The sequence below is a fragment of the Passer domesticus genome, chromosome 8 (genome assembly GCF_036417665.1).
Source record: "Passer domesticus isolate bPasDom1 chromosome 8, bPasDom1.hap1, whole genome shotgun sequence".
Lineage (NCBI taxonomy): Eukaryota > Metazoa > Chordata > Aves > Passeriformes > Passeridae > Passer > Passer domesticus.
The window spans coordinates 39785421-39807552 of record NC_087481.1 but is presented as its reverse complement, the minus strand read 5'-3'; the positions used below and the strand labels follow the sequence as shown (position 1 = coordinate 39807552).

The window sequence follows — 22132 nt, the reverse complement described above, 5'->3', positions numbered from 1 at the left end:
TCTCAGTGAGCTCTTGACCACAGCCCCAGCTGACATATTCTTCTTCAGTGTCTTCTCTTAGTTTCTTCAGCAGCCTTGATCCTAAAGAGATTTATGCTTGTGATTAACTTTAAGCATGTAAATAGCCCTTCTGATGGTTACAGTTAATGCTGTGAGCATCCTCTGATGGGGCTGAGGCTGCCTCAGCCCCACTCTTGTGGCTGCTGCTGCCAGATGTGCACAGTTTGGGGTCAGCCAGCTGCACAGACCTGCCCTAGGTCAGGCATCCTTGCAGCATCACATCTCACCAAGTTAGCCAGAGCACACATTGCACAGCTTTTGTGCCAGCTTCAATTTTATTTCAGCTTTCTGCAAGCTACAGGGTGATGACAGGCGATATTTTAAGGTATAAAGTCAGAGTCACAGACAAATAACACCAAATGCACATTGAGTCTGTCAGAAGTTAACCTGTCAGCACTCTCTGAAAGGATCTGCATTAGCAGATCAGCTTCACATCAGATCAGCATTTGTGTCATGTGGCCACAGTCTTTCTGACCCAGTATTTGGAGCCCTAAAGCCTGACTTTCTCGCCTGTTGAATCCAGGCTTCAGTAGGTTTAAGACAGCAGGGTGATTGCTTACCTTTGCACAGTAAGTTCTGCTGGTGTGAGGCTTTAGTGGAGTTTTTTAAAAAGGGAGACAAAATCCTGTAATGTGTAGATGTGAGCTATTAGTCTTTCCATAGTCTTTTTCACTTAAGAAGGGGAAGGCACAAGATACTGAAGACAAATAAGCAGATAAACTTTTGTAGATGTACATTTTTACAGTCTTTTCATCGCTTGCACAAACTGGTGCATGGGAAGGGGGTCTGAGATGGCACTTACAGCACAGACATACTGGGACTTAATAGGGACAAATTGGTTGCTTTGCATTCAGCTTCTCACTTCAGGTTTCCACTTCAAGCGCAATAAATCCCTGAGTCCAGAATGGCATCTCTCCTTCCCTTTACAGAAATGGCTCTGCCAGGTCCTGAGTCCCAGCCACTAGGTCATGGCACACCAATACTGAAACAGGAGTGCAAGGGGAGGAACCAGGCCCACCTCTGTAAAAGGACAGATAGATCATAGTGCAGATGGAACAACCGAGGGATACACAACTAATTATATGCACAAGTGTGGGGTATTTATTACTGTAAAATGCTCACAAAATTCATAGGCACCTAAGACTTATGATGGCATTATCCACCGCCACTGGAGAATTAATGGGCAGCCTTTTCCCTGTGCTAAAGCAGACAACGGAGGGGGGTACTCTGTCATCCAGAGGTGAGAGCAGGGAATGAATGCAAAGACAGTACTCCCCTCTAATGCTAATGGACCCTAGCACTGAGATTAGATTTACACCCTCCCTCTAAATGTACACCAGGGGAAGGCAGCTCCCCCAGGCTGCCTTCCCAGCGGCGTGGTGCTGCAAGAGCTGCTCTCTGCTCACCCTGCCTGTGCCCACTGGCCTCCACGCTGGCCAGCACAGTCCTGCTCCCCACATCTGCCACGCCTGGGTTTGCAGAGAAGGAATGCTCACATTTTCTTCTGGGAAGTACCCCGTGGCAGTGGGGAACAGGGCAGTTCCCCTTGTTCCCCTGCACAGTCCCACGGGAGCCCCCAGCTCCCTCCTTCACGTGTACTCACCACCCCACCGAGGATCCTCAGCACCATGGGAACACCACACTGTACTGCAAAGGGTCAAACAGTTCTCTTTTAATCTCAGCTCACCCAAGGAACAAAAGCGTGGAGAAATTATCCTTCTCCTTCCCTTCCAGCATCTTTGGGATGGGGATGGGATTTTGACCTGAGGAATAATAAACCTAACAACAGGCAATGTGTAACAACTGATCCTCAGTTTGCAGAAGGGGCAGGTGAAAGATGTTCGGGAAGAGAAAGACAAAGCATCAGAAAAGTTCTCATGGATACATTTTTCCATCATGGCCCCACATTTAGCCCAAGTCCCTTGAGCAGACCCTGTGTGAGTCCCCAGTGCTATTCCTGGAAGGAGCTGGGATTCAGAAGGCGCAGCCCTGGGCACTGGGAGGAGCATGGTGGTGCTCACACACCTCTCCCTAACACAGCCTGGAGCACAGGCACCACAGAAGGTGAGAGGAAGGACTCCCACCACAGGTTTGAGCAGCCCAGCTTTGCCAGCAGCCTTCCCTCCTCCCTGGCAGTGGGATTGCTCCTGGACAACATCACCCCACGCGCGGCGGGAGTGACCACAGGCCTGCTGAAGAACTCCCTGCAAATAATTCACACCAACTTGTTTAAAGGAGCAAATGGGTTTAATTATTAGTTACAATCTTGTCAATAATTATCACCCCATCTGTGGGTAATAAATGGCAGCTTCTCACAGACTGCATCATTAGAGTTTAAGGACACCAATGGGGTGCATTAAAATGCTGAGGAAAGCATTGATCTGGTGTAAAAATGCTCTTTACAAATTACAGACACGGGTCAAGCCCGCTGGTGAGTCCTCCCTCTTCCCATCTGATGCCAGCCTGCCCTCTCCTCTCATGTGCCTCCTCCCAGTACCCCCAGCCCACCAGTACCCCCAGCCCATGGCTACTGGGAAGACAAAGAGGCTAGCAGATCACAGGGGACCCAGCCCTTACACAGGACTCTGGGCTTCATAGAGTGAAGGTTGTGCAGTTGTGACAGGGCTGGCATAAAGCACCACAGCTCCGTCGTGGTCAGCTCTGCTGCTTTATTCCCACAAAGGGGCTGGTCATCTCCACAGCAGTCTTTATCCAATGGGCAAAAGAAGTAGGATGATATAGGCAATGTTTCCCAAAATGCAGCTTCTAGGGTGGAAAAGCATTGGTCATCACACAGCAGGATTTCTTGGAGAAAAGATGTTAACTCTTTTTTTTGCGGGGGGTTCTTTTTCTGTTTTGATTTTTTTTCCATTCAAAATGCAGGCTTGAATATAGGCCGGCAGAATGCAATTATCCAGGCTGGAATTTGGCCAAAATGCTGGGGCTAACAGTCCTACTGTTTCAAAATATGCCACTGTACCCTAAATGATCACATCTTGCAGAATTTGATTTTGCATTTCATCCAAAACAATGTTGGGAAGTTCATGAGTAGGATAAGCAAAAACTAGTCCCACTTATCTCTGTACCTGCTGAAAGCTCAGCCCAGAATAGCTCCTAAATGGTTTTAATTTCTGTGCAAAATATTGAAAGCAGTCAGTGGTTTTATTCCTTTTGCAAATTCTCTGCCACCAGTTTCCATTTTTTTCAGTAAAAAATACATCAACTTTCAGAAGGAGAAACTTGAGTAAAACAAGCTATTTCAGTCTGAAATCAAAAAGAAAAAAGAGAAGGTGATTTCTTTCATTTACAACAGCATTTTAGATGGACCTTCTTTTTTTCCTAGGTTTTGTTTTTGTGATTCAGCCTGTTAGAACAGACATAGGATTAAGATAGCTAATGGACAGTCTTTATTGGCAAACAAAACCAACACCTAAATGTCTCTTTGCATGTACAAGTTGTAAACTCTTCATTAAAAAGAGAGCTACATTGATAGAGGCAGACTGGGCTACAACTGAGCCACAGTGTAAATAAACCTCTGCCAGGGCCCATACAAACGCCTTCCCTCCCATGCTTGCAACCTATTCCCTCAGTATTAAACAGCTCCAAATGCTCCCTGTTGTTTTGAATGCTATGCAAATATTGGCAGAAGGACACACACTCTGTTTTAAAGATACCTCAGATATAGCCATTCCAACCAAACTTTTTTTGGAAAGCAACATCAGGACTTGCAGTTTCTCTTTTTACTTCACCAGAAGAAATTTATCTGCAGATTGAATTGTGTTTTAGCTGCCTCAGCTGTGCTAGCTCTTGCTGAATTTGGCCAATCATCCCCCACAAGGGAAGAATAGAAAATGAAGAGGTAATTTTGAAAAGTCAAAATATTTCATTTTATATTTTGGAAGAGGAATCATGACAATTGATTTTATATGTTGAAATAACTTCCCATTGTGAAACACAACTGTTTTTCTAGAAAGGACAGCGGCTGTCTGTAAAAACACATCTCATTGAGGCTGGAAAAATTACAGTGTCCTTCTGTTTTACTGGAATATCTCAAAAAACTCCCACCTTAGTTTAACCAGGGAAAACTAAACCTCTCTTAACTTTCAGTTGGACAAATGAAAGAAAATGAATCATAGCAATTTCAGATGCCACAGCTGGTGGAAGCCCAAAAGGAGAATGTGGAACAGCTCTGCAGCATCACCAGCACGTGTCCTACAGTGTCTTTGGTGTCCCTGCTCGCTGCATGTCACTGCTGGAAAATCTCAAACTCTCACTTATCTCACATATCAACCACACTGAGATGAACTGTCCCAGTGCTGCCACTGCCCAGCTCACATCTAGTTTCCATCACAACCCTCTCTGGTGCTGAAGGGAATATAAAATAGAAAAATAAACTGGATGCAGGAAATTACAAGTTCAGTTCTTAATTTATAGTAATTCATCTCTATTCCTAAATATAATGGTAATTCCTTTGATTTTTCTGAAAATTTAAGTGGATCCTAAAAAACAGTGTGACTTTTTGGCATCCTGTACCAGAAACAAATCATTCCCATGTTGTAATGCATAATGCTCAGTAAGGTCTGCATGAGAACTGGAGCTGGCCACTGCACAAACACAATTCCACCAGTGAAGCTTCCAGCCTCATTCATAGTACCTGCTCTTCAGTTCTGTTCCCATTTAAAACATGCCATGTCACTTAATTGACAGACTCTATGCCACAAGCAGTTTGCAAACACGCTTGTTTGAAGAAGATATGCCCTGGCTGATTTGGAAAATCCCTATGCAGTGCATTCAAAATAATTCCAAGCTGATTAATGGCAAGTTGAGCAAATAGAGGGAATGAAGGGTCTGGCACAGGCTGTGGTTAGTTAGAATTTACTGAGTTCACTCCAACTAATTTTGTACCTTCTTCCATTTCACTTTCTGTAAAATTCCCAGCAAATCGCTTTACGGTAAGTGATGTGTTGCAAACCAGAGTGTAATGAATAGAGGAGAGGAGAAAAATACAACAACACATTTAAAAAATTCTCTGGGTAAATATTTGGACCTCAAAATTCACTGCCCGCAGCCAGGGGTCAGAAACGTTACAGGTCCACTCAAAAGAAAGGCAACTTGAAACCGGGAAGTGGTCAGAGTCAGTGCAACCTCACCAGTGTCAGGGAACTGTGTCTTTTATTGTAGCTGAAGATCCCAACCCTGCATTTGTGCACATATACTCACTGGTGTTCACATATTTAATGCAAGCACACACAAGTGCGGGCACTCACACATTCTTAAAATGTATGTGCATATATTCCTGTATTCACAATGAACTGTTTATGAGCAAGCTATCAAGAAAGAGTTTTCACTGAAATTATTCAGTGAATGACTTCAAACAATGAATACATTGCAGGAAATGGCGATTGGCTCCAGAGCAATCCACAAGCAGAAAAGAAAGCATAAGCAGTTGAATAAATGGGTGGCTATGAATTACTCATTTAGCTGCATTATCTTCTTGTGGTCCAAATTCAGCAAATGTCTAAACACTCACTTCCCATTAAGAGCATGAATAGTCCCATTGATTCAATAGGGTTATTTTCTCTGCCTTCCATGGGGCAACTGAAATACTTAAATTTAAGCAAGTGCTTAAAGTGCTTTGCTGAATCAGGAGGTATGTCCACACTGTATATACCTGTGTTATACAGAAGGTCAGGTTAGCTGATCCAAGAATCCTTTATGGTCTTAAGATCTATAAATCTATGAATAAAACCAGCCTTTGCTGGAATTGCTTCTCCATAACCTTCCTGAGCACTGAAATTCATCCACACCCCAAAAATATTAATAAAACATCCTGTACTTAACTCTTTTCATATTATACTAAGTACGCCACTAAATAAACCTCTTAATATTCCAGTATATTTTGCAATGAACATTTTCCTGGTACGCTAGAGCGGTTCCTCCTTTTGTGCCATCCCGAGCACAATCCCCATGAAATACTGCAGTAAACATTTCTCTGAGTACTACAGCAAACACTACCAGCATTAGCAGATTAACCATTCCACTGAGCGCCATATTAAGCACACGTTTAAATACTGAGAAAAGACGTATAGCCTCCTCTTCCCACTGCGCCTCGTTACCCTGCCGAGATCCATATTTTTCTGCACGGAGTCGACCAGCCCTGCATGTACCTGCTCAGTTCCCTCCCCTCCTGTTGCCTCTCCCTCTCTTTTTCTCCTCTTTCTTGTTTTGTTCATCCTGGACCCATCCTTCTGGCTTGGAAAATTTGTCAGGGGTCAGGAGGCAAGGGATAAAAGGGGGTCAGAGGATTTGGCACATTGTTCAACCACAAAATCAACAACAAATCTGTACTGTGTGCATATTTCTACCTCTGTCTCTCTCAGAATTTGCTGAAGTCTGTTGATGGAGAAACACAGGTTAAGTGTGTGTCCCCCCTCCCTGGATCAAAAGAATGAAGTAGCAGGTCTTGACTGGTGTAATTTGGAATTATAAAGCATTGTTTGGGTTTTACAGGTACACGTATTGTCAGCAAAATTACCATGCTCAGAACCTTCAATGGATTCATCTTTAGCAAGTGTTTAAGAGGCGCTGACTCGTCTCTTACTGCTGACAAACCATCTAGATTCAACCCATGGTTCTGTTCAGCTTTTCTCCTTTCCCTCCTCTCTCTCTTTTTTCCTCTCTTTTTTCCTTTTTTTTTCTTTTTTTTTTTTTTACTAGCAATTTGATGTTTGATCATTTGAGGCAATGAGGCGGAGGGTAATTTACGTTATCAGGGAGGTATGAGGGGTGCTGGGAACCCAGACGCAAGGCCCATTCGCCTGCTAAAGCGCCATCGTAATGTAATGAGACTCCAGTCAAGTGCAGCTAGTAATGGAGAGGAACATTTCCCATTCATCTGCCTACCTGAGACTCCACCGAATACGACAATAACTTTTGCACGGGAGGAGCAGGGGGGACACGGTGAAGGGGGGCCAGAGTCCCCCATGGCATGACTCCCTCTGTCTCCTAGAAAAGCGCCACAGCCTCATCCTTTAGACCATTCAGGGAAGCAAATTAACACAACTCAGGAAGTCACAAAATGGGTTGTTGGAAGTGCTTAACCCTTCCCATGTCCTTTTCCATAAGCACCTGGTCAGCACAGACCCTCAGCCTCTCTCTGAGACTGGGTCCCCTCCTTAGACCCTCAGCTGTTGCATCCCTCAGGGCAGAACTGGACCCTTGTGCAGAGGGAGCTTGGAGAGGATGGGCCCACCAGAACAGGACATTGGGAAGATGCCTGCACATCAACTAGCAAAAGTTGTAGAAATGAGGAAAACAATTTCCCAGAAGTACTCCAATGCTGTTTCCTTCTAAAGGGGTTTCTAAAGAAAGCCTTTTCCCCTGATTGTCCCGCACCAGTTCCATCACTTCACAAGTATGGCTTCCTATTTAAAAAACAGAGTTTTGAGATACCCTTTCCCTTTGTTTTCAAGTGAGGCAAACAGGACATTGGGATTGCATCAACAATTTGTTTTAATACCATTTCCTAATATCAGTCAAAACCCAAACAAAATCTCAAGCCCATACCACACTCCTAGTGCCGTGGAGTCCACCCCTGAGGTAATTTCCTGCCCCATGGCTTTGTCAGAGCAGCCTTCTCCTGCCATGCACGCTAGAGAGGCAGATATAACTTCACAGTGTCCTGGTGGTGGCTGTTCCCATCACAAGGATGAGCATATTCACAGCACTCTGACCATCAGGGAAACTGAGGCACAGAATGGTGTTCCATGTCATGCCATAAAGAATAAAATCCAAGGGTTTGTGGTTTTTTTCAGAGAATGAATACTCAAGGATGATAGAAGCAAATTCTGTCCCACACTCCCTCTCCAAACTCTGCTCCTCAGCCTTGGCCCTTGCCTGTAAAACCTTCCTGGCTGCAGATTCACTTTCCACTGTGCCTGTGTAGACAGGGCCTCCCAGCAGCACAGTAATAGCCATAGCACCACCAGCAATAACAATGATGCACATATTCAAGTTCTCACAGGCAACCCTACTGCTCTGTACACTTTGTTTGCAACCTGAGGGCAATGATAACTTGAGGGAACCTCCTGGATGCAAACAGATCTCTTGGTATGAAAATCTCAATGTGTGTCAAGGGGTGTAGGGGCCTGGACAAGATACAGTGGAAGGAGAGATTAATTTCCTTCATCAGCCTGTCCTAAGCTTGCTGTTTGTTCCCAGAACTCAGCCTGAGAAAGGGAGAGAGAGGAAAGGAGAGGGGGAGATGAGGTCTCTCCCTCCTAGCCCTCACCAAATTCCTGCCACATGGACCCTTCCAATTATATCCACGTTTGAAAGGCTGCTGTCAGGATGAAAGGCGCAGAGCAGTAATGAACTGACGATTAATTTGCAGTTGGCTCACCCAGTGCGTGAGTGTCTCTCAGGCTCGCTGCATGCGGGTGCTAAATATGACGATGTCAGCAATTGTCAGCCAGAGCCAGGGCTACCCTTAATAAGAGGCTCTCTCACCGCTGCCTGAGTGCCTGTTGCCAGCTTCCGGGGGCTCCAGCCCGGCTCCCCATCCTTCTGACGGCGAGGGGAGCTCTGCACCAGCCTGGCAGCTGCCAAACTAGCAAGAGGAAGGGAAAAGAAATGACCCTCTCCCCTGGCAAAGCAGCAAGAGCAGCTGCCAGTGCTAACTGCCTCTGCCCATGCCAACTTTGACCTGGGAGAGTTACGGCTTATGCTGGCACGAAAATAGCTCAGCATTCAATCGCACACGTGAGCACCAGCCATGTCTGGGCTGGGATCCCTTGCACCTCCAAACCTGGCAGCAAATTTCACAGCTCCTTAATCCATGGTAAAAAACAAGGCTCTCACTCTTCTCGTCCAAGTCAGCATCCCCATGTCAGAGTGGGCATGATGGCCAGGGAGCGTGATTGACACCGAGTTTCAAAACAGAGCTCCTGTAGAGGAGCAGCCTCTGCAATGCCCTGCAAACCTGTGCTGCCAGCAGCTGGCTTCCACGTGGTGCATTAAGGGTTGATGCAGCCTGACAGGGTCTGGGGCAGGACCTGCTCGAACATCCCTGCCAGCCTCAGAAGGGAAGCAAGGGACACACACTTGGGAACCAATGTGTCGAGCAGTCTGTGAGAGCACAGAGAGGGATCTGAAGCAGAGCTCCAAAGAGTTTGCAGGCTCACCAGCCAAGATGTGCCCGGGTGTGGAAGGGACACAGTAGAGAACATGGGATTGACAGGGCTGGGAATACAACCTGCGTCTTCTGCATTAAGGGACCTGTCACCAGGCCGCAGGGGAGTGCTGCTTTGCAGAGGGAAGCACAACACCTGCTCAGAAGACACAAATATTCAAAGTAAAGACCAATCCCTTGACACTGCACAAAGACACCTTCTGCATGCTCTCAAGAAATCTGGGGCGTGCACAGTGGTCCTGCATATTCCATTCACCCTTTTAAGTCTGTCCACCAAATCCAGACACTTCATGTTCTTTCTTCATGTCAGGAATGGAACCCAGGCCTGAGCCATTAGCCATTATAAATGTGCTTAGCCTCAAAAAGATATTTTCTTCAACTCTCTGAAGTTTGCCACTGCAGATTGCTGGGCACCTTTGAGAATCTGGGTTCAGGAGGGTCGTAATAAATTCTGCTGTGGAGCAAGCATTGGATACTTGGGATGCAGCAAGGCAACACTCTTCAACTGATGTGGGACACTGTGTAGGGCATTTCAAATACTGTAGCTTCCTTTTAGATTGCCCAAAGGCCTGTAAAATACATTTCATGTCTCTCATTCAGTAGATAATAATCGAGATTATTAGACCTGGCTTCATGTGATTGTGTTGGGATCTCAAAGATGGGTGCACTGATTTCATTCTGGGCATGAACTTCTAGAGCTTCAGAGGGCTTATGAGAGTTCAAAAATCAGCTGCAAATGGCAGCTACCTGGAATTTTACACCAATCACCGTATCCTTCCTGCTACAAATAGTGAGTGCCATTTCTTTTGAAACATTCTGAAAAACCCTTCTGACTGTTGGCTCAGAGAGAGATTTAGTTCTATTTTTGTTTGGATGCTATTAGACAGTGTTTACAAAGCTCAGTCACCAAAATAAGCATCCTTTTTCACCTTGAGTGAGAGAGTTTAACCAAAAAGGTAGCTGTGGGTCCCTGCTCCCCCTTCAGCCAGCCTCTTGATTTGCAAAAATATTTTCTGCAGAACCAAACCAGGTTATGGCTAGGTTTGTGTGTCTTTGAAACTGCTTGTGACTAGAAGTCTGATATTCATCCTGTTCTGGTACCCATATGACTTCATTTTATCACTACAGTCTTCAGGTGCCCACACAACTTACCAGTGATGAAATCACATGCCCTTTCTGGAGAAAAATACAGAATGAAGAGAGGCAAAAAGATGTTCAGAGATGGAATCTACTCACAAGGCAAATGTTCAAGATGGTCTGAGGCCCACGTTAGCAGAATGGATGTACTACTCCTGTCACAGCCCCCCGAGTAGCCTGGTAGTGTTTGATTCCAAGTCCTGTCATACCAGGCTGAGCTGGGGGACAGAGGTGAGGGGCATGTATCACCAGCAGCTCTGTATGTGTGGCACAGAGTCTTTCACTTATGGCTGCAGCTCTTCATGTAACTTACAGGTCTTGCTGTAATCACAAGTGTGTTTTTACCATGGAATCTCTGCCATCAGAGCTGGCATTTCAGGCACTGCTCCTACCATGGCTCTCACTCCCTCCCAGTGCTGTCCCAGCAGATGCACAGGGTGTCCTGCCAGTTGGACACAGCCCACAACCAGCTCACGTACTCTTTTAAAAATCTTGCCTCAATGGGACCTTCCTGCAAGATGCCATCCAAGCTGCTTTTCCTGCCCACCAGGCGTGCCTGGGCCTGGCAGTGACACTTTTTGGCTTCCCCTGCTCCTTCCACCCTGCCTGGCTCTCACTGGGAACTGGCTCAGTGACCACGCTGTGACACGGTGCAGAGCAGGAGGCAGCAGAGTCATGGCACCAGTGTCACTTGGCAGGGTGTCCTGATGACACTGCGTCCCTGCGAGAGCCCAGTGCAGCCCTCTGAGAGCCGAGGGCTCCTCTGCAAAGGAGACCTGAGCCCTTTAAGGAGGAGAGAGGAGCAGAAATCAATTGTCTGCTCGCCTTCCTCCCCAGGCCCCCGTCTCCCCCTCCTCCGTCACCACCACCACCACACACGCACCCTATTCACCCTGCTGGAAGGTGACATTTGCTATTAACCTTATATTGGGCCATTTTGTAAATCAATGTCACTTACATTTAATAACAAGTGTAATCAAAGGAATTATGCAAATTTAATTTGATGCTTCTTGAATTATGCAAATCTGCACCACATATAATGGCTTCTGACATGTGCCCAGTTGGAGAACGTTCCATTACCTCCTCTCTTATTACCCCTATTATTATTTTTATTTTTTTATCCCGTGGGGGGGGAGGGGAGAAGGGAGGGAGCAGCAGTTAGGCTTAGAGGCAGGGGGGACAAGCAAGTGCAGGGAGAAGAGAAGGGAAAGAAGAGGGGTGGTGGAGAAAAGTGCTCCTTTGCCTGCATTTTGAGTAGAAAAGCCTCCTGAAGGCATTTCTGTTATTGTTATTGCAGAGCAAGGAGAGTGGTATTGGGGGGGGAGCGGAATGGGGATGGGTGGAATCATTTCCCATGAATGGCTTTGCAGGCAATAATACTATAAGCCTCTGAGTCTAAATTACTGCCCTTCCAGTCCTGTCTTCAGCACAATATTACTCTCCTTGGCCTCTTCTTCCTGAATCACCAGGCAAGCTGGGGGAGGGTAAGGAAAGAGGGGAGCGGGACCCACAGAGTGGAAAATGCAGAACAAATGGGTGAAGAGATGTTTCAGGGGTTTTGTTCCATGGCCATCCCAGGTGCCCCCACATTCTTATTCCTTCTGTCAGGGCCCCAGAGAAATAACTGTTCTTTTCACTTTTGCTTTCCCACCAATTGTTTCCTTGCATGTGACCCCAAGCCAGGAAAAACAGCCACAATATGCATGTGCCTCAGTTTGTGATATCTTCACAGTTACCTGGGGTATCTTCAGCTAGTGACATCTGAAGTCTCTCCTTTTGCAAGGACTTCAGTGTCTGTTGCACCAGAAGTCAGTTTGGACCAGCTCTGTTTCTTCTGCTTGTCAGAGACAGCAAGAGTATTTGGTGATCACAGGACAGACTTGAAAGACAGTGCCATGGTGGTAGTCCAACATAGGATGCTGACAACATTTTTCTCTGCTGTTCCTCATAGAACTGAGGAGTGACCCTTGCCACTAATTTGTGCAGTGTGACCTTGAGTAAGACCACTCCCACCTCTGTGTCTTGGTGTCCTCACACTCACGCAAAGAAGATAAATCAATCTGTATTCTGGAAGGAGGAGAAGAAGGAGAAGAAAATACATTTGTAAAAGTCTGTGGACTCCTCTAATGTGAATTGATACACTCAATGAGAGCACAGTACCAGTACGGCATCATCATATCTATAAAGCAGAGTCACTAATATCCAAAGTTTCCTTAGACTTTAAGAACTGAAAGGTAGGGAGTATTTCTACATTTTCCAATTTATACTTGCCATGTTTCCTTCCAAAACTCTTTCAGAAACACTGCCATTTTCTTTTCTTCTTTTCTCTAAATGTTTCTTCTATTATTACAAAGCCTTGTAGGCCCTGCAGTTTTTTCTCAAATTGAAGATAATTTCCAGAAACATACTCTGCATTTATATTTTGAACACAATAAATTGGAAAAGATGTCCAGATTCATTTTTTTCTTACCTACCAATATTTCAAATTCTTTTAAAAGCTAAATAAAAGGGGTTTTTGGGGTTTTTTTCCCCCCTTAAATGGAAGGATTTTTTTATCTGCTATCAAAAATATACTCTCATAGAAATATTGGTGAGAGAAAACTATCCCTGCTCTGCCCAAACTGAACATCAATTGAAGTTCACTGTGGAAAATGTCATGTTTTGGCCAGTCCTTAATAGTATGGTTTCCACCAATGATGGGGTGAAGTGGATGTGCTCACCCTGCTTCAAGACTAACATCTGCTGGCCTTAGAAAATAGGTATATAACACCCAGGGGATGCTGCTGACATTGTTTTCAAGCTCTGATGGTATTTGACAGCATGACCAGCAGCTCTCCAGTGCCATCAGCACTCTGCAACTGCTAATTCTCTGTAGAGTCCATATGGGATACAAGGGCTCTACAAATGGGATCTCAAGAGTTGCAGCTGTGGGTAGAAATCCTGTTGGGGGGTCTCAGTCCAGCATCTTCTCTGACCCTTGCTGAGGGAGCCCAGCCCCCAGGGATGTGCTCTCTGAAGAGAGGGTGTCAGCAAGAATGTCAGTAATGGTGCCTGACGCTTGCTCACCCCTTCCTGAGGTTGTTGATTCGCTGCCCAGAGATAGTCTCTGTCACTAGAGGCTGAAGAAAGGAACACAGCTCTTTTCAGACTCAGACACATCTGAAGTCCTCCTCAGCCCAACACCTCTTAACTGCACAGAGGATGTTTGCTTTGCCTTGCCTTGCCCTCCCAGCAGATGACCTCCATGGCTCTCGTGGACACGGGGATGGTCAGGACTCACAACCATTTCCTGGTTCCAAGGAACCAAGCAGATCAGCAAGAGGGTGCCCAAGGAGAAGGGCTGATGTGAGTGCCCACCCCACATAGCCCTCAGCCTCAAAGGTCCTTCAGGGGAAGCAGGTTAATGAGTGCATGGAGCTAAACTTGTTCCCAGTGATAAACCTGCTGAGGTCAACAGAGGCACCCAACAGCCCAAAGGGTCCTATCCCTGAATTCCAGAGGTGTGTGGCAGGTGGAAGTACCTCTCCTATAGAGAGAGCTGAACACAAAAAATGCTGCTTCATAGCTGGTGTTTCTGGGCTTATCTCTCCACAAAGATTCTCAGGAGGATGTCTCTGAATGACTCCAAGCATGGATATTCCAGCATAAAAGAGTCTGTGTTGGAGTTTGTTTGGAATAGTTGTCAGGAGCAGCCAGAAAATGTCCTGTACTCTACACTAAAGCCAGCAGCATCAGTGACAGAGCTAAGGCATCAGTGGCTGTGGTAGTGTGGGCTCACTGCTCTCTGTGTTCCTCAGCCCCAGCTGGAGGATGCCAGATACAACAGAGATGCCAGAGTGAAAGTGAACACCTTTTCCTTAGGGAACCTGTTCCATGGAGCTTAGGTCCCGATGCTGTAGGTTGACTCAGAAATAGGCACTGCAAAGCTCCTGAGCCTCGGCTGAAAGACTTTTGTGCTATTGCTGGGACAGGGAATTTGGCTGCCTCAAGCCCTGAAGGGAGCATGCTGGGCTTCCCCAGGGTAAACAAATAGAGTGGGGAAGTCATAATTGACACAAGGGCTCTAAAAGGGACAGCTCCCAGTGGGAGGCCATGCTGCTTGAAGTTTCCTTGCTCTCCCCTTCCCTGGAAATCACAGGTCATTGCTTGCAGCCACCTCTTTCCCAATAAAACTGTAACCAGTGAAGAGCCATAAAAACACTGAAGCACAGAAAGGCTGGGAATCTGATCTGGTGAGAAAGAACACACTGACAAAATGAGAATGAAACACCGTGGGAAGCAGTTTGGAGGGATCAGGCTGGGACAGTGCAAGATAAGAGCTCCTGAAGGAAGATAGTGATGGCTTCAGAGAGAGGGGTGAAGAAAGTGGTGACACAGTGCTGTGACAACTACCAGCAATGTGGAGGAGAGTTTCCCAGAAAAATATTTTTCCATAAAATAAATTTTTAAGTGAGAGCTGCAGAAGAAATGAAATTATAGACAGTCCTACTTCTGACCAGGGTCCCAGCTGTCACACTACTGCCTATGCTTGGCCAGAGCATACAGGAGTAAACAGGTGTCCTACCTGCTCCATGCCTCTGTTTCACCACCTGTAGGGAGAAGACAGGACAGGCACTCACCCCACAGGCTGGAACACATCCCATCAGCAGTGGCTCTTCTGCAGTGTGTCTCCGTTGGCATCAGGGAAAAACCTCTTTCTTAGCAAAGAAGAAAGGTGGGTGATGCAAAGAGGGAAGATATTCCAATTTACCTTTGCCCTTGCAATGACAGGGCACTGGAAGTTTCACTGGAAAGGCAACAGAGTTTCTCCTTCATTTTTGGGCAGATGAAAGGAAGATAGCAATTTCATATACAGGTAAAAGTCACATAAAAAACTAAACAGGCAGATCGACTGATTTTTTACATAGAAATAATTATGTATTTTGTTATTATGTTTTTAGAGGTTTTTAGACTCTATATTTCATAATTTAATTATTGAAAAGAGTTCCAGGGGTAAATATTTGGAAAAAAACTACTTTGAGTACAGGTGTTGCCTTTCTATAAGCATGACTGGGATTTGCATGGACAGAGTCTGCCAATGCCCCTTTAAGCTGGCAGGCATCTGATGAAATGCAGAAGCAGAAAACTAGGGACCAGAGCGAGCCAGTGTCTTCTGGAGCTCCTTCTTCCCAGCACCCTGAAAGTTTTGTGCCCAGCCCCTGCTGGCATGAAACCCCACAGACTGCTTTCCACAGTGAGCTGGGAAAATCCCTGAGAGCCACATGTGAATAACAGCAAGAATCTCTATCATCTGTAGAATACAGAAAAACAGTGAGGGCCTGTGGAGAACTCTCTCTCTGTCCACTTGCTGTAAGGTCGACCTACAACAGGCCTCTGGCAAAAGTCAGCATCACCCTCCTCTGGCTTCCTCTTACAGCCCATTCTTCCCTTGTTTCAGCAGTGGCCCCACATCTTTGTTACCTGTATCCAGGCCCAGGGATGCTGAAGAGTTTCAGGGCATCACTCCATCCACAGCAATGTCACAGAGTCACCCGAGTGCTGCTTTTAGTTTGGCCAGAGCCAGGACACAGCAGCGTGATCCTGTCAGCATCATGTGAGTGGAGCCTCACAGAGGGTGAGTCCTGCTTGCTCAGCCTCTCTCCAGCACCTGATTCTGCATGCAAAGAACACGAAGATCTTTTCTTCACCATCTCCCCATTTCATTCCTGTCCTCCCATTCCTTATTCTTGAACACATGGGTGCAACTCTGCTTGTAGAAATCCCATGGAGTTATTCCTGCCATATCCCAGGGCAGTTAGTAGAGATGGGGATTGTCCAATTTCTCACCTTACACCCTTTCCAAGAAGCTATCTCATGGTACTGCAGGAAAAGGGATTATTTGATCTTTATTAATTTATTGAAGGGAAGGAAGAGGGTGGAAATTGTAATGAAAGGGACAACCAGCAAGATGGCAAGGAAGGGAGGTTAAAAATGAAATCATCATCTAATTGGCCTGCAGTGAATTATTCACATGTATAATCTTTTTAAAAAAAAATTCAGCACAAGGCAATGCAAGTAAATGCTGTTCATGTTTAAAAGTCATTTCCATAAGTAAGTGCAATTTCTCTACTGTTTGCCCCTGTTTAATGAAGTGAAATCTTGTTTGCATTCCTCCCAATTTCCCAACGAAAGGCGCCCAAGCGTTTGCACCAAAATTACTTGGCCCAAATTAAAACCCTCCAACACTTCAAAAAAAAAAGAGGAAAGGGGGGAAAAATCAGACTTATTTTTAAAATGCCTTAAGTGCATCCCAGCATCCTAATTTATTTTTAGACACTGGTTATTAAGAGTAGTAGTAAGTTTCCCCTTCTTTCTCGCTCTCTCTCTTATTTAAATGAACTTAATGGCAATAGATGCAAATGTCTGGAAGAGGAAAATAGTTAACATTTATTTATTCTTACTGTTGTCTCTTCCCTGGCTGGTGTCATTAGAACAGTTCGTTGCATCCCATTCGCTCCCATTAGCTCTGCTATCAGAGCCACCCAGCACGACTCCAGCACGGCTCGAAGTGCTTTCTGCGGCCCACATAGGGACTACATCATCATCTCCGAGGCACTGGCTTAATGACAAGAAAAAAAATCGGAATATATTGCACAGCGTTCTGGGGAAACAACAACAAAAACCGCCACTGCCGTCGTTGCCACCCAATGCCATGTCCCCTTGACCCGGGGCGTGCGCCCTACTTCAGCCGGGCAGGGGACAGACAGACGGACTGGCTGGGGTGCCAGGGCAGGCATCCCTTCGCAATTCATTGATCTGGGCAATGTGCAGAGAAATACGCCAACAGGGACCCCGAGTGCTTGGAAACGCGCTCGGGAGGACCCAGCAAGACTGGAATGGGTTCAAACAGCTGCTCGTCGCCAGCAGAATCATCACCCCCCAAAGCAGGGCTGCCAGCCGGCTGACTCCTGGCTCCCTGGTGCGGGCAGGAGCTGCCAGCCAGGGCTGGTGGTGGGATGGAGGGTTTGCAGCCCCTTGCTGGATGAACCCTGCATTCCTCCAGTGCCCCTGCTGCTCCCTTTAGGAGCAGTTCCTAAAGCAAACCAGACCAGCTCACATGTGTGAGCAACCACGCATCTCAGGGTCGCCTGGCTGGAGCTGCCACCCCGCACACATTGTCCCAGTCCTTGGCCACTGTTGCAGAGACAAGGGACTTTGCCCTAATCCTCCCCTGGGGAGCAGGGGCTGAGGGCCAGCACTGGCAGGCCAGAGAGGCAAGTGCCCCAGTGCCAGGGAGAAATGGCCAAAATCCACCCTCCCCCTGAGCACCGGTGTCCTTTCTGACCTTCTGAATGTGGAGGTGGGCCTGCCCCACACCAGAGGAACAAAATCCCTTTGCAAGCAAGAGGAGCACAACAGGTCGCTCACCCAGAGCACCAGCAGGTTTTGAGATCTTCTTGTGAGCCCTTCACCTCTCAGGCAACACACAGGTGTGGGCAGGGGCACATATCAGAGAGGGAGACCAGGGCTCTTTGACAGCTTTGGCTGACAAAGCAGCATTTGGGAGGAGGAGGAAGGACATCAGCATCTGCAGCGCTGACACTAAAAGAGAGGCGCGGCTGTTGCAGGCGGGGATGGAGCCATGTGAAGGGCCCTCCCCCTCTGTAAAGTTGACATTGTCTCCCGTGATAACTTTTCTGCTGAGGTAGGAGACACTTTAGTGCAGAGTTGCACACAGCAAGTAGCTGCCCTCCCCCCTCCGCCCCTTCCCATCCTCTCCCCCTCTCTCCCTCTCCAGCATCATTTACATCCTTAATTAGCTGTAATTCTGCAGTGCTCATTAGGGAAGGACTGGAAAATATCAAGGAGCCCACAAGCAGGGGGCTTCAGGGGAGAGGGAGGAAGAGGGGGGTGCATCAGCCTGAGAGGGATACCCAAGGCTGGATTGTGGAGTCAGAAGCCAGGAGCTACTTGCTTAATCCAAGTGGGATGGTCACACTGGTGTAGTTTGGGAACGCTGATCCAGTGATGGGGTTAAAGAGGCCACTCTGTCCCACCTGGAAAGGCAGAAGATCTATCCAGAGAATACCAGCATCTCACCAAGGGGACATGCTCTTACCTCCTTGCTTGCAGGTGATACCTCTCTGCTGGGTTATTCAGTGTCCCACACTTCTAAAGCCAGCAGGCAGGTGCAGGAAGAGGGCAATATTCCACTCCAATGCAGACAGCTAAACAAACCTGTCCTTTCCTGCAGCCTCATCAGAAGTTATCCAGCAAGGAGATTTTCCGGGAAAATTGCAGCTGACAGAACTAAAGAACTTCTGCCAGGTGTGTGGCTGCACTGCAAACTTTCAGTTAGAGGAAGAAAGACACAAAAATGATCCAGACGAAAATTTGAATGAGTTCTTAACTATTTTGTAAAAGACCACTTTCTTGATTTAAAACAAGGAGGGGGTAAGCACTTTGAATTTGACTTCAATGACCAAAAATAATTTTTAAAAACCCAACCCTACCCAAACTGAAGCAAAAAACCCCCAAAAAAACCCCAAACACCCACATTAAAAAAACAAGGAAAAAACCAAGCCCAAAACAACCCCAAAGAATAAACACACCAGGAAACAAGGGCTCAAAACTATAACCAAAGTTTGCATTCCAGGTTATTGAACAAAGTATGTCCTCCAACCACAAATGGGAAAACATTTTATTATTTCTCCAGATATTTGATATAATTACTTTGGGGAGCAGCAGCAGACCTAGGCAGTTCTAATCTGGAATACCTTTTGCTCAGGAGGATATTCACAGATTCAAGTCCTCCCTCTTCACAGTCTCAAGAGACCTTCCCAAGACCATTAGGGAGGTACTATTGTCTCCTTTATCTGGAGAACTGCTAAAGTGAACGAGGCAAGGACATAAAGGAAATCTGTGGCAGAGCCAGGCAGTGACCCCAGATTTCCTGCTAGTTCTCTTTGAACCACTAGTTACAAGTCATCCTTCTTTGTGGTCCAGCATTTGTATGACCACTTGCACTTGCAATTCTGGGCACACACTTCACTGGGTTTTAATTCGCTGCTGAGCTGAATCTTCGCTCAGGTTTGATCACAGACTACTTTGGCTGGGAGGGACCTTAAAGATCATCCAGTTCCAACCCTCCTGCCATGGGCAAGGACACCTTCCACTAGTCCAGGCTGCTCAAAGCCCCATCCACCCTGGCCTTGAACACTCCCAGGGATGGAGCATCCACAACTTCTCTGGGCAACCCATGCCACTGTCTCACCATCCCCGCAGTAAAATTCTTTTCCTGCCATATAATCCAAACCTGACTTCTTTTGGTACGAAGCTGTACCCCTTGTCCTACCACTACATGCTCTTGGAAAAAGTAAAGCCTGTCTCCAGCTTACCTGTAGATGCCTTTATGAACTGGAAGGTGCTATAAAGATATGCATGTACAAGTCTGTCTGGGAACAAGTGAAGTTGATGAGGATGGTCTATGGAAGTTCATGCTCCTACTTTTCACTTGCTAGCACTAAAGTGAACCTAGAGGTTGAGCTGTGCTGGTATGTCCCACCAAAGGCAAAATGGCCACCAGCATATGTGGGATTATTTACAAATGTGTGGGCATGTGCACAGATGGGCATTTGCACTTTGAAGTACCTTCCTCTTTAATAAAAATCTTCAAATTTCTGTTAGTGTTTAGATGAAACTTACCATAACAACTAATCAGAATAAGTTAACATGCCAGAACAAATGAAGAGAAAACCCTAGTCAAGTACAACTTTATGGAAATGCTTAGGACCTTTGCAAAACAGTATTTCAGTGATTTATATTGTTTGCTCTGAGGAAGATAAGGAAAATAAAATACTAGATCTGCATGCCTATTTTATATACTCAGCTGGAATAAGGAAAGAGTCCTCCCCTTTGCCTGGCTTTAGAAGACAGTTGGCTTAAACTTCTGTGTGGCCTTGGTGAGCCCACATGACATGGGCAATGAGTAGGATTCTGCAAAGGATAAACTCCTGCTCCCAGACACCCACAGAGGAGTGTGGAAATGGAAAGATCCACTTGTATTTCTTGCGCAGCTCCTGGGCGACAGCTGACGCTTGCACGAAGCCGCCTGCACTCTCCTGCTCACAGCAGCCAGTGATTTCCTTCAAAATGGCTCAAAAGTGTCTCTTGTAAATTGCCCGTTAGTGAGTACTTTGATACCTAGAGTACCAATGAATGGTGTCATTCCCACAACCTACTTACCATCATTACATTTTCCTCTTCTGGGCTTCATCCTTCCACTAGAATGCCTCGAGGAGCAGCAGGTATCTGCCTTCTGCCTTGCAGCAGTAGTCAGGAAATCTGAGATCAGACAGAGTCTGAAGGCATGAAGAGATGCTAAGCAAATGTCTAGAGAACCAGATAAAGTATGAATTACAGTTAGGATATTCAAATATGAGCTGCTTTTCCCACAGTTTGGTGTCAGGGCTGGCTGTACAGAGGATGAACCAAAAACATAAAGTTGTGTTTTACATGACTGTCAGAATTGGAAGCAAATCTGCACCAGGGATGGACTGCTCTGTATGAGTAAATGGAAACAAGAAAAGAGGAACATACTGACATGCACAGAGGCATGGTATGTGTGAATAGGCAAATAGGAGTTAAATTACATATGTGTATGCTTATTAGCATTTTCATGTGTTGATGTGTGCCTGACTGCACATAACTGTGGGCACGTGTCAGGAGGGGAAGGGCTACACAGGCTGCACACCAGATAAGTGTGGGTAAGAGTTTCTGGACAGCTACTGAATAGCTTGAGGCATCAGCTGTAAGGGCTTATTTCCAGTGCAGAGTATTTTCCCCCACTAATGAAACCATTTCTGCAAACCTCCCTCAGGTGCCACACAGCAAATGTAACACCAAGAAAACATCGGGGAAGATTTCTGGTCACTCAGACTGTGGTAACTTGAGGAGAAAGCCTAGCCTGTGAAAAGAAACCACTCATGTAATTTGCAGAGATATTTGGCTGACTGAACAGCCTCTCACTTTGCAAGTATTCTTTCGGTTTGCAGCAGCATTTTCTCTCTGATTCCTTCACAGAGTCTTGGAAGAGACACAGATTTGTTCCACTCTAGCTTTCCTGGCATTATTGCATCTGATAACTCCTGCCAGGAGAAGCTGAGAGGGGCAGAGCTCTGAACTGGCCCACCCTGCATCCCCACACTGCTGCACACCAGGCTGCCTGCAGGGCTGTCACAGTCAGGGTCCTCACAGATTCCAGCGACCCAGCTCTCCCCTCTGCACCCCTGCCCCCGTTCTGCAGCCAACTCAAAGCTTCTCCTGCCCTTCACCCTCCTGATAGGACTTGGCTTGCTCTCTTTGGCCCAGGTCCAGACAGAGTTTTTGAGCATCTCCTCCAGAAATGGGTCCTCTGTCTCTCATCAGTCAGAGCCAAGCTTAACAGTGCCTCCTGCTGAACCTGCTGGCGTGTCCAGCACCTTGCTTCGTGGGCATTCTGGGCTTTCCCACAGGAACTCAGGCAGTGAGAGGGAGGAGATTTATAGCAATGAATGAAAAGCAGCAGATGAAAAGTAAACTCATACTACATAAATTCTTAAATGATTTTTATAAGGACACAGCATTGTAAAAACTTGCCAAGAACAACACCAAAATTCTTTCAAGGTTTCCCATTTGTTTGTAAAGTGAATATTAAAAGTGCAGGCAGCAGTCTCCTGGTGTTCCCCTGGGAACTGTTAGTGTCCGTAGTAATGAGGTCATTCCTTT

At 46.4% G+C, this 22132-nt stretch overlaps 1 long non-coding RNA gene across 2 annotated transcripts; it reads right to left on the bottom strand.

Moving 5' to 3' along the window:
- Positions 1-379: 379 nt before the first annotated feature.
- On the bottom strand, positions 380-21547 carry LOC135306526 (uncharacterized). 2 transcript variants are annotated; one of them, XR_010367331.1, is made up of 6 exons: positions 17795-21547; positions 16828-16985; positions 15848-16040; positions 15007-15173; positions 12124-12454; positions 380-1080 (listed from the first exon to the last, which is right to left on the bottom strand). It is a non-coding gene; the product is annotated as an uncharacterized LOC135306526 (long non-coding RNA). The 2 variants fall into 2 exon arrangements; XR_010367332.1 differs by lacking the exon at positions 380-1080 and adding an exon at positions 10309-10605.
- Positions 21548-22132: the final 585 nt, after the last annotated feature.